We start from the raw sequence: 20,687 nt of genomic DNA, 5'->3' as shown, positions 1-20,687 counted from the left end.
ATGACGCTGTTAGAAATGATGAAAGGGACAATTTTAGAGAAATTTCTATGTACTGATGCAGAAAGAACTTATACTACACCATCAGCATTGTAAAAACCAACAATTTTGAAAGATTTAAGAAGTCTGATAAATGTAATGTTCAGCCATAATTCCAGAGGATCAATGAGAAAGAATGCTACTCATATCCTGACAGAAAGGTGATGGATTGACTTTTAGGATGAGGAACACATTTTGGGGGTATGGCCAATGTAGGAACTTATTTTGCCTGACTGTAAAAATTAGTTGCAAGAGTTTTGTTTTTCTTTTTTTCCCCCAGTGTGGGTGGAGTTAGGAGAGATGGGAGGGGAAAATATCTATTTGTTAATGTTTTTTTTTTAAATTTTATTTATAAATTTTTTTTACAATATATATGCATGAGTAATTTTTTAAATAACATTATCCCTTGTATTCATTTTTCAAAATTATCCCTTCCCTCCCTCTACTCCCTCCCCTTGATGACAGGCAATCCCATACATTTTACATGTGTTACAGTATAACCTAGATACAATATATATGTGTAAATACCATTTTCTTGTTGCACATTAAGTATTAGATTCCAAAGGTATAAGTAACCTGGGTAGATAGACAGTAGTGCTATATTTGTTAATGTTTTAAAGATAAAAATTTTTAATAGTTTTTATTTACCAGATATATGCATGGGTAATTTTACAACATTGACAATTGCCAAACCTTTTGTTCTAATTTTTCCCCTCCTTACCCTCCCCCAGATAGCAGATTGACCAATACATGTTAAATATGTTAAAGTATAGGGGCAGCTAGGTGGTGCAGTGGATAGAGCACCAGCCTTGAATTCAGGAGGACCGGAGTTCGAATCTGGTCTCAGACACTTAACACTTCCTAGCTGTGTGGCCCTGGGGGGAAAAATATGTTAAAGTATAACTTAAATACAATATATGTATACATGTCCAAACATCTGTTTTGCTGTACAAAAAGAATTGGACTTTGAAATAGTGTACATTTAGCCTGTGAAGGAAATCCAAAATACAGGTGGACAAAAATAGAGGGATTGGGAATTCTATGTTGTGGTTCATAGTCAACTCCCAGAATTCTTTTGCTGGGTGTAGCTGGTTCAATTCATTTAAAGATAAAATTTAATGAAAAAATAAAGGCTAGGAGGGAAGGTGTTGAAGACCTGAACTAGGATGATGGCTATGTGATTGAAAAGTAGAGGAAGGGTCCAAATTGGGGATTATTATAATCATGAAATAAACATCATCAAACTTACCCCTCATCAGCTCTTCCAGTGGAGCATGACAAAAATTCTGCTATCAGTCATTTACTTCCAAATATGAATATAGATCAATCATGCCCAACTCTTCATGATTTTGGGGTTTTCTTAACAAAAATACTGAAGTGGATTGTCATTTCCTTCTTCAGTTCATTTTACAGATAAGGAAATTGAGGCAAACAGCATTAAGCTACTTATCTAGCTACTATCTAAGGCTGAATTTGTCTCATGAAGAAGAGTCTTCCTTATTCCAAAGCTAGTGCTCTCCCCAGTATGGTGCAACTTAGAAGGTCCTTCCTCATTCATTCATTCACTCAATAATCAATGAATATACATTTCTTAAAGATATGGTGGTGATAAAAAGCCCAGATAAAATTCAGTCCTGATCCTTAAGTAATTTAAAATCTATCTTGGAGCAAAGACACCAACACAGACAATTACAATACTCAAATATTTATTATACTACATAAGTGCATTGGAGAGGAAGAATGCCAAGTTTTGTGTAGTTCTGAGGCAGAAGGTTGTTACCAAACCCAAGGATCAGGGAAGGCTCCCCTGGAGGAAATGGGATTTAGTTAGGCTCTATGGAGAGGTCATAATTAAATATCAGAGCAAGAGGGAGGGCTTTCCAAACGCAGGAGAAGCACTAGCAGAGGTTTGGTACCTAGAGAATACAGGGTATGTTTGAGAACAGAGACTATGGTACTATAACTTGGTTGGAGTTAAGAAAGCAATGGGCAATGAAAGGGGAGGACTATGGTAAGATAGGTCTTGAAAGGGACAGTGGTTACAGATTATGGAAACCCTTGAACAGTAAACAGTAAACAGAAAAGTCAGAGGTTTACTTCAAAGGCATCCAGCTAATAAAAATTTGTGAGTAGCATAGTATCAAGAATAATGAAAAATATTTTAATATGATAATAAGAAAGATTTTTCTGGTAATGCTAGGAAGCTTTTTCAGGAAAAGAGAACTTGGGTTCAAATCTTGTCTTTGTTACTTACTCTCTGTCTAGCCTTAGGTAAATCATTTATGATACACATCTGTAAAATGAGGCAGTAGGCAGAACGATTTATTTTGAAGGCCACTTCTGGTTCTGATGTTGTAGAAGATTCTATTTCCAGTGATAAGGTACTCCATCTCAAGGTAGCCCATCAATGGACAACTCTAATTGTTGAGAAGCCTTAAAATCTACCCTCTTAAAATGATCCCTCCCACTTGTCCTAGTTCTGGCTTGTGGAGTGAAGAATAAGTCTCCTGTCTTCCTCATGATTGTTCTTCAGATAGTTTGAAGACTATCATCATTTACTCCCCAAATCTTCTATTTTTCAGGTTAAACAGTACCCCAGTTTTTAGTTGTTTTAGATAGAAATGATTCTAGATTTTAATTTCTAAACTTGGTCCCTAATCTGAAAGAATGTTAGCTGGTGAGTAGATAAGGGAGGTTTATTTTCTTTCTCAAAAGCCATTATATTGTTTTTATATTACCTTGATTTCCACATATATCCTCTCTACTTCTTATATCTTATAAATAAAAAAATTAAAGAAACATGTGAGGGGTAAAGTGGAGAGTAACTGAGCAAAACTAATATAATCTATGTTCTGTGGCAATTACTCCAATTCCCATGCATCAGCTCCTAAGAGTTTAGCTACTACATCCTTCTCAGCACTCTAGGGGTAGCCCAGAAAGGTTGGGGCATTGGCTTTCCAGTGCTATAGCTCACAAACCACCACTGGTGTACTTCTCCTCAAGATTATCAGTCAAAAATAATTTAATCAGCCAGCCTGAAGTAGTTTTTTGAAAGAGGTTATTTAAACAAAGATGACATAGCAGGAACAGTGGATATAATACCTCAAAGGTTTGTGACACTATACCACAAGTCAAATCTAGGGAAAAGAAGGCTCAAGCTTACCGAGTGGCAAAGGAGTAATGCACAGCTCCCAGAGGCTGGAAATTATTTTATTTTATTTATGGGATGCTAAAGGTATTCCTTTCTGGCATGGACTCTTTGTGGAGCTGTTAGATTGTTAAGTTGAGGTTCAATATCCCCTCCATTCATTGCTGCTTCTGGTGGATAATGCTGGGATGTTTAAATATGGTCTGAAAACTTCCAAGCTTGTATAATTCTTCTTGTGGCTGCAAATGGGATAGGAGAGGGGAAAGAAAAATCAGGATGGTGTTAATTTGGCAAATTTAGTCAGTAATCAACCTTAATCACACTTTTATATTAACAATACTTAAATGGAATCTGACAATATATGCAATATTTCACATCTCTGGTCCTCTAACTCTCCAGTGAAAGGAGAGAGAGATGCATTTTCTTATCTCTTTTTTGGGGATCATTATAATAATAATGCATTTAGCTTAATTTGATATTGTTTTTCCATCTACACTGTGGCAACTTCAGTTGTTTTCCTAATTCTGCTAACTTTCTTATATATCAGATAATAATAATAGTAATAATAATAAAAATGATGGTAATAACATTTATATAGCAATGTAAGATTAGTAAAATGCATTAAATAATTTTAGATATTGGTATGTTACTTATTATCTGTTATTATCCAGGTAAGTATAATTTCATTTTATCCTCACAGGTAGGTGTTTTTATTACCCCTATTTTATAGTAAAGAAAATGAGGCAGAGGTGAAATGACTTGTCTGGTGTCACATAGTAAATATATGAAGTTAGATTTAAACTCAGGTCTTCCTGATTTTAAATGTAGCTCTCTACCCACTATATCTCTCAACTCAACTATTTTTTATTTTGAAAAAGTTTTTTACTATACAGTTACTAAATAAATGTTAATATGTAATGAGGGATAGAAAATAAAACTGGGGACTTCTATTATGCATTAAATTAAAAGGTTTGTTTTAAAGCCTATCAAACCCGATACAGTTACTAAAACCTCCCTTCTTGTCTTTGTCCTTTTCTTGGCTCTTTTCTGATCTTTCACCATACTTTTTAATGTTTCTAAATTCTTCATTTCATTATTTTTAAACATGATAGCATGTATATTCCTATAATACAATTCATTTAACCCATTCAAAAATCAGTGGATATTGACTGGTCCTACTTTGTTGCTACCACAATAAATCCTGTTCCGAATATTTTGGTGTATGTGAAATCTTCTGTTTCTCTTTGACCTCTTTGGTGTATGTGACTAACTGGGTTAAAAAATGTGGATAGTTTAGTTACTTTCTTGACATGATTCCAAATTACTTTTGAATTTGATTGGATTAAATCACAGCTCCACCTTCAATGCATTAGTTCACCATTTCCATTTCTAACATTGATCATTTAATCCACTGTCATCTTTGAGATGAAACAAGAAGATATTTTTCAAGTGTGGTTGTTTGCCTAAGAAAAGAAATGATAGTAATAGGAGACTATCTAATCTGTGGGTAAAGTCACCCTCTGGCTTGAGATCTGGAGCATTCCCATTCTTGCCCATGGTCCTTCAAACCATTGAGAAGTAAGCAGTATGTCTCTGGCTTTACCTCATCTGGCTGCTTTCCTTAAGCATCTGGCTTGAATCCACCTGGATCCTGATTCCCTTTCTGCTTACCCCTCCCTCTTGAGTGGCAGTCCAGTCTGCTACAGTCATAATTGGCTGCTTGTTGGCTGGAGGCCAGAGTTCTTCAGCAAAGCAGACATGCTCAGTCTCTCCCGAGTGCCTATCGACTGCTTGTGGGGGGTGAGGGAGGAGAAATCAATATAAAGATTGGCTTTGTGGAAGGGAGGGAAAAATAGTCTGTGTCGTGACCGAGGCAAACACAACAAAGTTGAGGTGGCAAAGAGAAGGGCGTGTATATGTGTAGCAGGTGCGTGTGTGCCCATCTGTATGGGTGCCAGTCTGCGTGCTTAGCTGAGCCCAGGGTTTCTATCCCTAGTATTCCTTGAAATATTTTCCTTCTTAAGGAGTCTGTCTCTATCTCCTATTTTTGGAGGTTTCTGTCCTACCTATAATCAAGGGAACACAATTCAAATATGCACGAGGAATTTAGGATGAACTCATATTCACAGCTAAAACTGGAGATTTTCAGACCTAGAAGGGAAGACTCCCAAAAGATTTAGTGTTGGCAGGACCCATAGAAGAAGTGACTTTGTCCAACCTCCTTGTTTTGAACATGAAGTAACCAAGGTTCAGGATTGAAAAATCACAGAATCACAGTGATATGATGACCACTGATGAATGATGATTCACAGATGACTATTGAAGAAAATGAAGAGCAGAGAGAAGGTATGACTCAATGTCCCACTGGGACTGATAAAGGGTCTTGAATCTATGTCATAAGAAGATCCATTGGGTAAAAAAAGAAAGTGTTTATCCTGGAAATGAAAAAACAAACAAACTCAGAGGGAACATGATGACTGTTCAAAGAACTGAAGGAAAAGGAATTAATGAAATTCTACTTGGTTCCGAAGTTCAGAACTTGGAATTATGGGTAGAACTTTTTAAAAAAGGATAATTTAGGTTTGATAGAAGGAAAAACCTTCTTAACAATTAAAGCCATCCTAAGTGGGCTGGGCTATTTTGAGATGATAGGTTCCAACTTCTTGGACATCTTTACTAAGAAGTTGGATGACAACTTGTTGGGGATATTGAAGGGATTGTTTCATGTATGGGTTACATCTTCCACATTCTGAGATGATCCTAGTAGCAAGGCACTAAATTCCAAGGCAGGGTATTCAACTTTGGAATAATCATGTCAAGGCACTAAGCATTTACTAAGTACTTAACTATGTTCCAGGTAAATGCCAAGTTCTGGGTAAACAAATACAAACAAAATGAAAAATAGTCCCTGTCCTTAAGGAGCTTACATAATAAAGTGAGTCAATACATAAAAGGGATATGGAGGGAGAGAAGCTACCCACCCTATGGAAACATGGCAGTGAATTTTAGAGTTAGAAGAAGAGTTAGGAGGATTCTCCTAACTCTCCAAGATTGCTTGTCAACTCTTCCACCAAATGGAGTTTTTAGGTTAAGTTTTCAAATGGAAAAAGAGAGTGTACAGGACCAGAGAGGTATTTTAGGGTGAAAAGGCAACTCAGGTATGGTGGCAAAGTCCAGAGAGTCAAAAACAGAGTCAGGAGAGGAAAAATACTGATTAGTGTGAATTCTTCTTTTATATTGGACCTAACCCTTCTTTGTACCTCTTTGTTATTGATAGTTATATCCCTTGAAGCCAAGCAATTTAATCTTTTTTCATCAAACATCCTTAGAATAGCTAACGTTCACTATCTGTCCTTTCCCTCTCTATTTCCAATCATCTTTTCTCTAGGCTAAACATCCTGAATTTCTTTGATAGATTATAGTAAGGCATAGTTTCTAGTGCCCTAACTAGTTTGGTTTCTTTCCTCTAGAGAAGAGGTTCTTAACTTGGGGTCCATGAACTTGTTTTAAAAATCTTTTCAATGATTACATTTCAATATAATTTTCTTTTGTATTTATATGTATTTCATTTTATGCATTTAGAAACATTCTGTTGTTTGCCAGACTATTCAAAGGGTCCATGACCAAAAAAAGTCTCAGAACTTTTTTTTAGCTATGCTTTGCATCTTTTTAAAAGCCTAACATTGTGCTCTTTATACAGTAGGCACTTAATGTTGTTAATGAATTATTGAATAAATGAATGTTTGTCAATTCACTAAATAAAAGAATATTCAACTCGTGGTATTAAATTAATTAAATCAATTTCCAACAATGGGATTTATTTCTGTAATATGGCTTATATTATATGATGACAAGTTTCTTGTCAGGGATGAAGTATACATAATAAAGGTTGGTAAGATTGTATTTACTATGGAATATTGTTATTCTATAAGAAAAGATCAGCAGGATGATTTCAGAGCGGTCTGGAGAGACTTACATGAACTGATTCTAAGCAGAACCAGGAGATCATTGTACATGGCAACAGCAAGATTATATGATAATCAGTTCTGATGCACATGGGTCTCTTCAACAGTGAGATGATTTAGGCCAGTTCCAATGATCTTGTGATGAAGAGAGCCATCTACATCCAGAGAAAGGACTGTGGAAACTGAGTATGGATCACAATATAACATTTTCACTCTTTGTTGTTTGCTTGCATTTTATTTTCTCTCATTTTCCCCCTGTTTGATCTGATTTTTCTTTTGCAGCAAGGTAATTGTATAAATATGTATGCATATGTTAGATTTAACATCTATTTTTACTATGTTTAACATATATTGGATTATGTGCCATCTAAGGAAGGGGTGGGGAAAAGGAGGGGAAATTGGAACACAAAGTTTTACGAGGGTCAATGTTAAAAAATTATTTGTGCATATGCTTTGAAAATAAAAAAAAAACTTTAATAAAAAGATTGTATTCACTAGGATGTTTCAAATTGAAAAGGATAGTGGACAGGGAAAGCTTCCAAAGTATGCCCATCCAGTTAGAAATCATAGAAGGATGCTGCAATATACAAAGAACTGCTGATGAGACCCTAAGAAACTCACAAAATGGGTTAATCAAAACACTATTCAGATCTCAGACATTTGTGAACAAGTACACAAAGCGTGGGTAACAAGAAAAATGAGCTACAGGTCCTACTGCAAAGATACAGGTTTAATCTCTTAAGAACCATGGTTGTTCATGTATAGCTTATATCAGATTGCTTGATGTCTTGAGGAGTGGAAAAGGAAGGGAGGGAGGGAGAAAAATTTTTTAAAATTCAAAATCTTGCAAAAATTAATATTGAAAGCCATCTTTACATGTTATTGAAAAAAATAAAATATTAAGTGCAAAGAAAAAGAAAAGAATCACACTGCCGACGGCCTTTCAGAATCTTGAACTTGCTGATCTAAAGACTTCTTAAATTCAACATGTCTGCAACTGATCCCATAATCTTTCCTCACAAAATCCTCTCCCCTTCCAAACTTCCCTGTTATCATCAAGGGCACCACCATGCTCCCAGTCACCCAGACTCCCGACCGAAGTATTATCCTTGTTTCTTCCTCACTCTCTCTCATACCCCATTTCCAATCTGTTGCCAGGGCCTGCCAATTTTCCCCTTTGTAACATCTCTCAACTATTCCCCCTTCTCTCCTTTGACACTGTCATCATCCTCATAAAGGCCTTCATTACTTCCTACCTGGATTATTGTAATAACTTGCTGATTGGTCTGCCTGTTACACGTCTTTCTTTTCTCCAGTCCATCCTCCCCCTCAGCTGTCAAAGTGATCTTCCAAAAAGGTGGGTCTTTCCCAATTCCTCTTCATTCTAGAGCCTTTTCTTTGTTGATTATAGCCTATTTATTCTGTATATAGCTGCTTTGTGCATATTTAATTACATGCTATCTTCCCTGTTAGGATTGTGAGCTTCTTGAGTTCAGGGACTATCTTTAACTATCCTTTCTTCCTGCACTTACTGCTGTGCCTGGCATATAGTAGGTACTTAATAAATATTTTTGGCTGGTTAATATTTTATTTTACAGAAGTAGAAACTGACCCAAGTTGTCTGGGATCATAGAACCTGCAAAGGTCAGAGGCAGAATTTAAACCCAAGTCTTCTTAGGGGTAGAGTCAGCTAGTGCACAGAGTGCTGAGCCTGAAATTGGGGAGACCAGTATTCAAATGTGACCTCAGATGCTTCCTACCTATGTGCTCCTGGGCAAGTCATTTATACTCAGTTCCTTCATCTGTAAAGTGGAGGTAATAATAGAACCTACCCGGAAAGGAGTTTTGAGTATAAAATGATGTGTTTGTAAAATGTGCTATGCACTATTCCTGAAACAATAGACACTATTTAAATTCTTCTTCCCTTCTACTTTTGTTTAACTATGTGCTATACTTTATATTGTAAGTCAAATGTAATAGAAATACTGATAAATGAATCTGCTGTCTCATACTTCCATTACTTACTCTGTGTCAGATTGGAAGAAGGTCTCCATGAAAGTGCCTCGGGGATCTGTATTTGGCCCTGCTGCTAAGTTACACCACAATAAAAGAATAACTTTTATATAGCACCATAAATTTTGCAAGCAGCTTTCTAAATATCATTTCATTTTATCCTCACAACAACCCTGGGAGTTAGATGCTATTCTTATCTCCATTTTCCAGAAGAGGAAACCGAGGTAGACAGAAGTCAAGTGACTTGCCCAGTGTCACATAGCTAATAAGTACCTGAGACACATTTGTAATTGATTCAGATAAAGGCACAAATGACATCTTTTTCCAATCTGCAGATGGCAGAGATAGCTAGCACATTACATGAGAGAGTTAGGATACAAAAAGATCTTGGCAGGCTAGAAAATTGGACTGAATCTAATACACTGAAATTTAATGGGAATAAAATTCTTACACTGGGGTTAAAAAAAAGAAGTCTTACATTTAGGTTCAAAAAATCAATGTCACAGGGAAAAGATGCATAGTTAGATAGCGGTCCTGGATGTCTGAAGACCAGTAAGTCCATTATAAGTCAATAAGACATTCTGGCAGCCACAAATATTGAGAGAAGTCTAGAGGAGGTGTCAGTTCTGCTGTAATCTGCCCTGATCAGACCATTTATGGAACATTGTGATCAGTTTAGGAAAGACATCAATAAGCTGTAATCAAGTAATTAAGATGATAAAGGACATTACTATATGAGGATCACTTAAAGGAATTGGGGAAATTTAGTCTGATCTAGTTCTATATATTTCTCTCTCTCTCTCTCTCTCTCTCTCTCTCTCTCTCTCTCTCTCTCTGTGTGTGTGTGTGTGTGTGTGTGTGTGTGTGTGTGTGTGTATGTGTATACATACCCACATATTTACATGTTTTTCCTTCCATTAGTATGCAAGTTATTTGAGGGCAGAGAATCTCTTTTGGCTCCTTTTCTGATACATGAGTTGGGCTAGATAGATACAAAGGACCTTCCAACTCTTAAATTTGGTGATCTAATTGAGCTTGGGGTGGAGAGTGAATACTGTGTATGATAAACAATAAATACAAATGAATTAAAAGAAGGAGTATGCTGAGAATTAGAGATTACAAGAAAGGTTTCCTTGAAAGAAGCCTTTTCAGAGCTGGAAGGGAGAATGGAGTGCATTTCAGGGATGGGGCATTGACAAATCAAATGTATGGAAACAGAAAAATGTCAAATTCAGGAAAAAATAGGGAAGTTTGTCTAGAATGTGGTATATATGAAGGGAAGTGACATAAGTCAGAGAAAATAATTGGGAACCAGATGTGGAAGACATTTGGATTTTATTCTAGAGGCAAGCATTGAAGCATTTTGAGTGAGGAAGTGACATGGACAGATACCTGTGTTGGGAATATTAATTTGGCAGTTGTGTGGACGATGGATTATAGAGGGAGAAATTGGGAATGGGAAGACCAATTAGGAGACTACTGCAATAGCCCAATAGACCAATTCTCCTCTAGCTCACCCCCATTAATACACATTAATTTATCAGATCATTTCATTGTAACATTGGAATAATAATAATGAAAATAGCTCACATCTACACAGGAACTTCTGGCTTATAGAAGAGGCTACCAATCACATTGGTCCTGACAATAATTGGCCTACTTGCCTTTCCTTTTATTCCATCTTTTCCTTGTGTTTGGTCTTCCATGAATAGGATGCCCTCCCTCCTTATCTCCATCTCTTAGAGTTACATTCTTAAACTCCTCAATTTTCAATTCTCTCCATCCTCCTCCAAATTATTTTTATAATTACTTTGTATGTAACTCTTGGCTAAGCAACCATACTATTTGGCTCAATATCCATAAGCTCTGAATATAACTTGTGTCTAGGTCTCTTTTGGGGGAAAGAGTCTCCCAAATCCTGTACAAGCATTCAACTCACCAATGTAAATATTGAGTATAGGACAGCCTTTATTCTACTCACAGAAAATAGAGAAAAATCAAAGGACTGACAGGAGTCATAAATAAATGTAGTAAATACGTAAAATGATGATGGTAGCCTTATAAAAATCAATAAAATTCCTGTCTTTTTCTAGTGAATCCAACCTTCCACAGGGTCCTAAAGTCCTCTGTAATTACAATGTCAGACAGGAATTTGGATTCTGCTTGGACTAAAAATGATTTTGAGATTGTTATTGGTCAGCAGTCCAGTGAATCTCCCTTTCCTGTGGCCACCAGTGTCTTTTTGTGCATTGGACTTCGGTTGGGAGAAAAAATGACATTTGACATTTGGACAGATACATTTCCCATTGAACTTGTGACACCTGAATAATAGTGAAGTGCACAACCCATGTCTCTTGCTCCTCCACATGATGGTCTTTGTCCTTTTCTGCTATTCTAACATATGCACAATCTTCATCTTTTGCTAAGAGACATGTTATTAGAAAAATCCTTTTCTCAGTAGAAAGTTAGAACCCTGAGTTCTTGCATTTGGGCCATTACTTGCAAGCAACTTCTGAATATGGCATTACCGCTTATTACTCCCAAACCCCTAAATTCTCCAACTAGAATATAGATTCTGAAAATATGATATCCAGTATTCAGTAAGTCTTCCTTTTTTGGCTAAAAGGTTGGATTCTAGGATTGTTAAATTTGAAGCTGTTAGAGAAGCAACCATAAGGAACTCTTACCACTTGTCCATATCGATTTTCTCTCCTTGACTTCCAGGGAGTTGAAACCATGTGGTTTCCATTTTCTTTGCTCTAATGCAATTTTCAGTGCACCCTGGTAGAGGACCCTCAACTCCAGCCTTATCCTATCTCTGCTAAAAGGGTGAAAGCCTAATGGTCAAAAAGATCAAAAAATGTCTGTAAAATTCCTCTTCCTAAGGGCAGCTATGTGGCACAGTAGATAGAGCACCAGCCCTGAAATCAGGAGGATCTGAGTTTAAATCTGGTCTCAGACACTTAACACTTCTTAGCCGTGTGACCCTGGGCAAGTCACTTAATCCCAATAGTTTCAGCAAAAAAATATCCTCTTCCTATAACTATCTATCCCCTATCTATCTAAAGGTTTCTGATTTATTCCTGAAGAAAAAACTTCATCCTATACAAGATGCCAAGGGACATCCATATCCTTTACAGGAAAAGATATAATCGATATTTCAAATGAAGGCTCTCCTTACCATAAGCTCCTCAGCTAAGTGTTGCAGTGGAGAGAGCACTAGATCTAGAATCAGGACAACAATGAATTTAAATCAATTCTCAGCACAGCTTTTGGCACTGAATTGTCACAGACCAGTAGAATATAAGAGTTGGAAGAAAACTCAAAAGTCATCTAGTCCAACGCGGAAGCAAGAATCCTTACCATAACAAAAACTGACAAGTCATCATCCAGCCTTTTCTTGAACATCTTCAAGGAGGGGGAGACTGCCCCCCTCCTGAGCAAGCCCATTCTACTTTTGGACAGCTCTAATTATGAAGAAGTTTTTTACCTGACATGAAGCCTAAAATCTAATTTGTCTTTGAATTTCCATCCTGAAGTTTTTATCCTTTGGGACCAAGCAGAATAAGTCTAATCCCTTTGCTATGTGACAAAATCTTAAGTAATAGAAGTCAAGTCAATGAATATATTTAAAGAAACTACTATGTGCTAAGTATAGTGCTAAACACTGGCAAAACAAAGGAAGGCAAAAATAAATAAATCCCTGCTTTCAAGGATCTTGGAGTATAATGAGAGAGACAACACGCAAACAAGTATGTACAAACTATCAATATATAGAGAATAAATTGTATATAACAATGGAAGGAAAGCACTAGCATTAAAGGAGGTTAGGAAAGGTTTCTTGTAGAAGTGAAATTTTAGGGGACTTGAAGGGATATGGGGGAAACCAGGAGTTGGAAATAAGGCATGGAGGTCAGCCAATGAAAAATGCTCTGAGTTGGAAGACTCCAGAGTGTCATATTCAAGGAACTTAGAGCCATCTCTCATATCCCTGTATGGTCTTCTCTTCTCCTCATAGACTCAAGGCTTTTTGCTATCTTGGTTGTTTTCCATTGGTCATTCTCCAGCTTATCCATGGCTTACTAAACTCTGGTGCCAACAAATGCTTATTGTATTGAACAATAAATGGAGGTGCATGAACTTATTTGATGCTCATAGCAACTAACTGGAGTCACAGATATTACCATCCTCATTTTATAAAGGAGAATGCCAAAGTTCAGAAAAATGAAGGAACTTTCCTCACATACACAACAGAACTTGGGTTTAATTTGAATCTTTTGCCAGCTACTCTAGAAAGATTTCCCTGATCCCTTTCTCTGCTCCTTCATAGTAATCATGGTCCCTCTCAGGAAAAAAAGATCATTGTTTTGTAAAGTCTATTTCAATTCAGGTAATCTCTCAAGCATTTATTAGTAACTAAAGTTTTAAAACAGATTCTAGAAACAAAAAAAAATCTTTTTAAAAAAAGTTCTCAGGGAATCTACATTTTCCTGGTTTTCCTGATACTGTTTATATATATCTGGCTAATTCATAGGATCATAGAATGACAAATTTAGAGTTGAAAAGAAACTTAGGGATCATCTAGTCAATTTTTTAAATAGATAAGGAAATTAAGTTCTGGGTAATTTTTTCAAATTTACATAAGTTAAGACTCCTAAACTAGCCTTGTTGCCATTGACTATGGCTGAAATTATCATCCATCCAGCTTGAATATTGAACAGATGAATCAACAAGTATTTATTAAGCACCTACAATGTACCAGATCCTGTGCTATTTGATGAGGGACACAAGTTCAAGGAAGGAAACAATCCCACTCTCAAGAAAGCTCACTTGGCAGGACAATTAATTATATAGATATATGTACTTAAACACACACACACACACACACACACACACACACACACATATATATAAGATATAAAGTGCAAATTTTATAAATCTATGTAAATACATGTATATATATATGTGTGTGTGTGTATGTATATATGCATACATATGGACGGTTGGGAGGAATCAGAAAAGCTTTAATGCAGAACATGGTGTTTGCTATATCATACAGGAAGACAGGGATTCTATGATACAAAGGTAAGAGGGAGTTTATTCCAGATTGAGGGGAGGAAGGATAAAGATATAAAGATGGAAGATGAAATGTCTTATGTGAGAAACAGAGAGAACACCCATTTGGTTGGATTGCAGAGTGCAGGAGGAGTATTATGGTCCAAAGAAGCCAGAAAGATAAGTTGGGGTCAGATTGTGCAGGGCTTTAAAAGCTAAACTAAGAGGTTATATTTGGTCCTAGAGACAATCGGAGACAAATAGTCAAATTCATGCTTTAGGGGAATAAACTTGGGCAGCAGTGACTAATTGGAGTTGGAGAGAAATAAGGCAGAGAGACCACTTGTGAGGCTAGATAATAATCTAAGTGAGAGATGGGAAATGTCTCAAATAAGGTGGAGGCTGTATGAGTGGAGAGAAGAGATCAGAAGGGAGAACTGTGGTGTTGCCAGAACAGACACCATTCAAATCCCATCTCTGGGCTACCTTGGACAGGTCACAGATTTTCTGCATTATAGCTATCTCAGTTATGAGATTGGGGTCATCTGTCCCACCTACTTCTCAGGGGGTTGGGATAAACTTGAATTCTCTCCCATGACCATCATTTAAGGTAGTTTTGGGGGGAGGCTTTTGGACATCCCTTCCCAGACTTTGGTCACAGATTTTCTGGGCTGTAGCTATCTGTTATGAGATGGGGATCATCTGTCCTACTTACTTCTCAGAGGTTGGGGATCAACTTGAATTTTCTCCCAAGACCATATATTTTATTATTATAGCTTTTTATTTACAAGATATATGCATAGGTAATTTTACAGCACTGACAATTGCCAAGCCTTTTGTTCCAATTTTTCCTCTCCTTCCGCCGCCCCAGATGGTCTCATGACTATATTTAGGATAGTTTGGGGGAGAGGTTTTTGCACATCCCTTCCCAGACTTTCACCTGTGTTGCAGTTGGTCACAGATTCTCTGGGCTGTAGCTATCTCTGTTATGAGATTGGGATCATCTGTCCTACCTTCTTCTCAGGGGTTGGGGATAAACTTGAATTCTCTCCTGTGATCATCATTTAAAAGAGTTTGGACATCCTTTCCTAGACTTTCACCTGTGTTGCAGTTGGAAGACCACTGGATAGGAAATTAGAAGATCTGGTCACTTTAGGGAAATCGGTTCCCCTCTTGAGGAATTTTAACCAGGAATTGGTTACTTGGAGCAAAAGGCATTTTTGGAAGGTCTGAAGAGGGTCAGGGGGATATACAGAGCATAGAATGGTCAGATCTTGGGTATAGTACCCAGAAAGGGACAATGCCATCCTCTAGGCAGTTTAGATTGGGGGAGAGGATTGAGGTGGGGTCGGGGAAGACAACCCAGGGAGAATACTAAGTCCCATAGTAAACTCCTGTTTCAGGGGAAAATATTATGAGGAAAATGAGACCCATCAAGTTTCCATCACTGGTCTGAGCTCATACCACTTAATAATGGCAGATTTGGAACTGAAGACCAGTGTTCCTGACTCACAGAATATCTTATAGATTGGTATCTTATTCATAGAATATCAGAGCTGGGAGGAGCCTTAGAATACATCATTTCAGAGCTAGGAGGGACCTTAGAACAGGGAGATGTTAAAGTTGGGAGGCACTTTAGAAGTAGAAAGTGTCAAAAGTGGGAGGGATCTTAGAAGAGTCAGGCAGCCTTAGAATGTCAGAGAGAGGATCTTGGAAACCGAGCTATTAATAAAGATAATGAAGAAAGAAAGAAAATAAATAAAGAGTACAGCACGTCAAAATTGGATGCAATCTTCCAATTCTTTAATCCAACTCTTTCATTTTATAGAAGAGTAAACTGAGTCCCAAATAGGAGAAGTAATTTGTCCAATGCCTCACAGCTATGTAGTTGTGAGCTATTAGTATTTAATCTGTGATCCTGTGACTGTGGAGGAAGCCAAAGGGATCTGCCTCTTTAAGCACAAATAAATAAATAAAGACAAGGAAGAAAAAAGTGTACTAAGCATATGCAAATGTGTTGAGCTGAACCATGCTGTAGGTGAAACAGATGAGGGAGAAAGTGCTTGGAGCTAAAAAGAGGAGCAAGGCAGCCAGAACTGACCCTGGGGTTAATAATTTTTACTTCTCCATCTCATTCCACGCGATTTAAAAAAAAAAAAAAAAAGCAGAGAAGGAGCTGGAGACAAGGGAGGAGGAAGGGAGGGAGGGAGGGAGAGAAGAAGACTGTGTCTGGCTTGAAAGAGCCCGCTGGAGATGTGTGAAAGGTTATTTACCAAACCAGTAGGAGGGAGAGGCAGTCAGGCAGTCAGTCAATAAACATTTTATTGAATGGATGAATGAAAAAGCATTAATTAGGCACTTACTATATGCTGAGTGCTAGAATGAGTTCTGGGGATGTAAATATCCAAATAAGGCTCTCTGGGTGCTCCCATTTGAATACAGGAGACTATGCATAAGGAAATTTTCAGCTTTTAAGGGGATGGTCCGGCCCCATGCTCCTTAGAGTACAGTAGCAAAAAAGATGGTCATATTTATTTTTAAATGTCTTTTCCACTGATAAAATCATATTAGTCTCTGATGTTGAACCACTTGTCAAAATTAAGAAATTAAGTTACAAGAACTTTCTTTTGTGGGTTGTTAGTAGCTGTGGAAACCACATGCATGGAACTGTAGTCATCTCCCCAGAAACACCATGAGGCTGGTGATTTGGGGAGGAAAAGAGGAAAGGGTGGAGAAACTCATCACTGGGGCTTCTTGGTTTTATCTGACTATTAGTGGCAGTTGATGGGTAATTGGTATTGGTGGTAAGAATCAATGATGGCTATAGGATGGGGGCATGGAAGCAGAGCCTGTGATCTCTGGAAGGTTCTGACATCTCCAAGGCTGTTGGGATCAGTCCTAGGCTAACTTCATTGAGATATGAGGAAAAGGGATAGGCACTAGGGCTTGGGACCTCCAAATGTATCCCTTGTGCCAATGATACTGGAGGTGCAGGGAAAAGCAAAAACATGGACCTTGCCCTCAGACCACAGTCTCATGGAGAAGATAGCATATGAATAATTATATATATATATATACATATATATGTACATATATATGTATATATACATATATATAATTATATATTATATATATATATTACATATATATATACATATATACACACATAAGGAAGGAAAGAGAGACACATACACACAGAGATCATCCTTTCTTCCTTCTCTTTCCCTCTCTCTTTTCTTCCTCTCTCCCTCCCTCCCTCTCTTCCTCCCTTTTTCCTTACCTCTTTCCCTCTTTTCCTCCCTCCCTTCCTCCCTCTCTCCTTCTCTCTCTCTCTCTCTCTCTCTCTCTCTCTCTCTCTCTCTCTCTCTCTCTCTCTCTCTCTCTCTCTCTCTCTATATATATATATATATATATATATATATATATATATACATAGATATATATATATCTATATATATATCTTTAGATAGAGATCTATATAAAGACAGACAGACAGATAGATAGGTAGGTAGATATAAATATAGTACAAGCTACTTTTCTGTCTTTTTATCAAAACCTCAAAATATCCCACTCTCCTTCTTGGTTTTCCTTCCTTGCCTTCTAATACCTTTCTGTCAAGATAGACCTATAGACATGTCTCTACATAGATATAGATAGATATATCTGTACATATGGATCTATATAGAGACATAGATATACATCTATAAATGCATAAAGAGATAGATATACATATAAAAATAAAGATGGAAGGATGCATGGATAGATAGATAGATAGATAGATAGATAGATAGATAGATAGATAGATAGATGGATAGATTTAATAGATGGAAGGTAATTTCTGAGGGAAGGTCCTAGCACTGGGAGGAAACTGGAAAAATCCAGAAAGAGGAATGTGAAGTGAGTTTTAAGGGGAGCCAGGGAAATTAAAGGGAAACTGAAGATGAGGAGAGAGAGAATTGCAGGGAGGGGAGCCAGTGCAGAGGAAGGGAGGAAAGGCTGTATGATTATTGTGTGGGGCCCAGGGATCCATTTGAAGTGTTTACCTTCTGCATCTCTGATTATGGAGAAGCCTGACAAGGAAGGAAGAAGGGTGGGACAATGTTAGGTTTTGTTATAGAGATAGAAAAGTAGCTTGTGCTTGTTTCTCCATGGTTCAACAACCTCCTTTCTCCTTCTTCAGCTCAGATTTAAAGTTGATGTGATGCTGACCTATTTCACAGATGATGTTTGTATAAGTCTCTCTAGTTTGCAAAGTGTTCTAAGTAGTTAGATAGTACAGTGGGTAGAGTTCTGGAATTGGAGTCAACTGACTTTTAGGGACTCTGGGCAAATCACTTATTTTCCTCATCCGTAAAATGGGATTAGTAATAAGACTATTTTATAGGGTTATTGTGAGGAGTAAAGGAAATAGCATTTGTAAAGCTTTGAAAACTTTAAGCATAATGTAAGTGCTATTTTTAGCATTTTTTCCAGCATCATAGATTATATCAAATTGAATCATAGATTAATATTTCAGAGACCATCCTCTGAATCCAGTCCAATCCCTTCATTTTACATATGACGTGCCCATTTAGGATGGCACAGGCAGTAAGAGGCAGAACTGGGATTTGAATCCATGCCCCTGACTCCAAATCTAGCATACTTTTCACTATACTACCCAGGTGCCACCATTTTCATTTCACACATGGGGACTCAGTCAGTTCTAGGTACTCAATCTGTGTAATAATAAGGGCTAGAATTTATATAGTGTTTTAAGGTTTGCCAATCACATTATATATTACTCTTGATCTTCACAACAACTCTGTGTAGTGGGTGCTATTATTATCCCCATATTATAGATGAGGAAACTGAGGTCCAAGGAAGTGAAGGGACTGGTTTGAGATTATCCAGATAGTAAAAAACAAAGGCAGGATTCAAATTTAGGTCCCACGATTCTATGTTGAGTGTTCTTTCCCCTGTACCAAGAAGATTATTTGAGATGAGAAAGAAATAAGTATTTATATAAAGCCAACTGTATGCCAGACACTTATACAAATACTATCTCAGCTGGGCAGTGTGTGTACAAGGGATTAAATAGGGACTGAATCAGAGAAAGAAAAATGGAGCATTCTGACCCTCAGAAGTAAGTGTCTGGTCCAATCTATACTCAAAAAGATCATCAATTGGACGATTAATCAGGAATTATCTGATAAGCATGTGCTATGTGCCAGATGCTTTGTTAGGTTCTGGGATTAGGAATACAAAAAAGAAATAGTTCCTGTCTTCAAGAAGTTTATATTCTGCTAGGCAAGACAATATTTACACATAGAGATCAGATATAAAATAGATTAACAGTAAAGTCTCTATTCTACCCCTCTCCCAGATTAGCAGCTTTAGGGACCAGGAAAGGCCATGTATAGAAGGTGATCCTTGAGCAGAGTCTTGGAAGAGATCAAAGATTTCAAGAAGCAGGGATGAAGAAGCCATGCAAGATAAGCATGGTGGACAGTTTTTGCAAAGACACTTCTCAGAGGTAGGAGGCGGCATGTGAAAGGTAGGAGGCCTAGTGGTTAGAGTTCTTGACTTCTAGTTAGGAAGGCAAGTTAGATACTTACCAGCTGTGGAATCCTGAGCAAGTCATTTCACCTCTGTTTGCCTCAGTTTCTCATCTGTAAAATGAGGATAATAATAGTACCTTATATCCTAGAGTGGTCATGAGGCAAATGAAATCATAATCGTATAGCACTCAGCATAATGTTTATGCAGAGTAAATGCTATGCTGTTGTTATGACTGGAAGCCAGAAGGGGATCAGTTGTGAAGAGCTTTAAATGTCCACAACATTTATATCCTTTCATCCTTAAGGTCATAGGGCGACACTGAGATTATTGAGTGTTGGAGGGGAGTGTGGAATGATAACACAGACCAGTATCATAGGAAAGTCACTTTGGCAATTGAGTGGAAGATGGATCCAAGTGAGTAGAAACTTGAGGCAGGGAGATCAATCCTATGGCTGTCAGCTGTCCAGGGTGCTGAAGACCTGAACTGAGAGTGGTTGTATGACTACCAGGGAGAAGAGGAATGGGAAAGATGTTGGGGAGCTGAGACTTGGAAAATGATTATGTATATGGCTCAAGTATGAGAGAGGGGTCAAGATATATCTGACCAACTCTTCACCTGAAGACCTTGAGTGATAGGAAACTCATTGCCTCCTGTGGCAGTCTTAGATGATTTGGTTAGAGTTGTTCTTTATGTAGAGAGTAAAATGCCTTTCTTTCACCCCTGGCCAACTCCACCCTTTCAGGGCCAACAAAGATAATTTTTCGAGGCAATTGGGGTTGAGTGACTTGCCCAGGGTCACACAGATAGGAAGTGTTAAGTATCTGAGACCAGATTTGAACTCAGGTTCTCCTGACTTCAGGGCTGGTGCTCTATCCACTGTGCTACCTAGCTGCCCAACAAAGCTAATTTCAATGTGACACATCATACTCTC

The 20,687-nt window shown here is 37.6% G+C and overlaps 1 long non-coding RNA gene across 1 annotated transcript in view; it reads right to left on the bottom strand.

The window, feature by feature from the left end:
- Nucleotides 1-3,227: 3,227 nt before the first annotated feature.
- Nucleotides 3,228-20,687, bottom strand: part of LOC141551793 (uncharacterized) — a 111,823-nt gene continuing 94,363 nt past the window's right edge. Inside the window, exon 4 of the long non-coding RNA XR_012484965.1 lies at nucleotides 3,228-3,423. This is a non-coding gene — a long non-coding RNA (uncharacterized LOC141551793). The remainder of the gene's footprint in view (nucleotides 3,424-20,687) is intronic.

The sequence above is a fragment of the Sminthopsis crassicaudata genome, chromosome 1 (genome assembly GCF_048593235.1).
Source record: "Sminthopsis crassicaudata isolate SCR6 chromosome 1, ASM4859323v1, whole genome shotgun sequence".
Taxonomy (NCBI): Eukaryota; Metazoa; Chordata; class Mammalia; order Dasyuromorphia; family Dasyuridae; genus Sminthopsis; species Sminthopsis crassicaudata.
The sequence above is the reverse complement of the archived record's forward strand: the minus strand, read 5'-3'. Positions and strand labels throughout refer to the sequence as shown.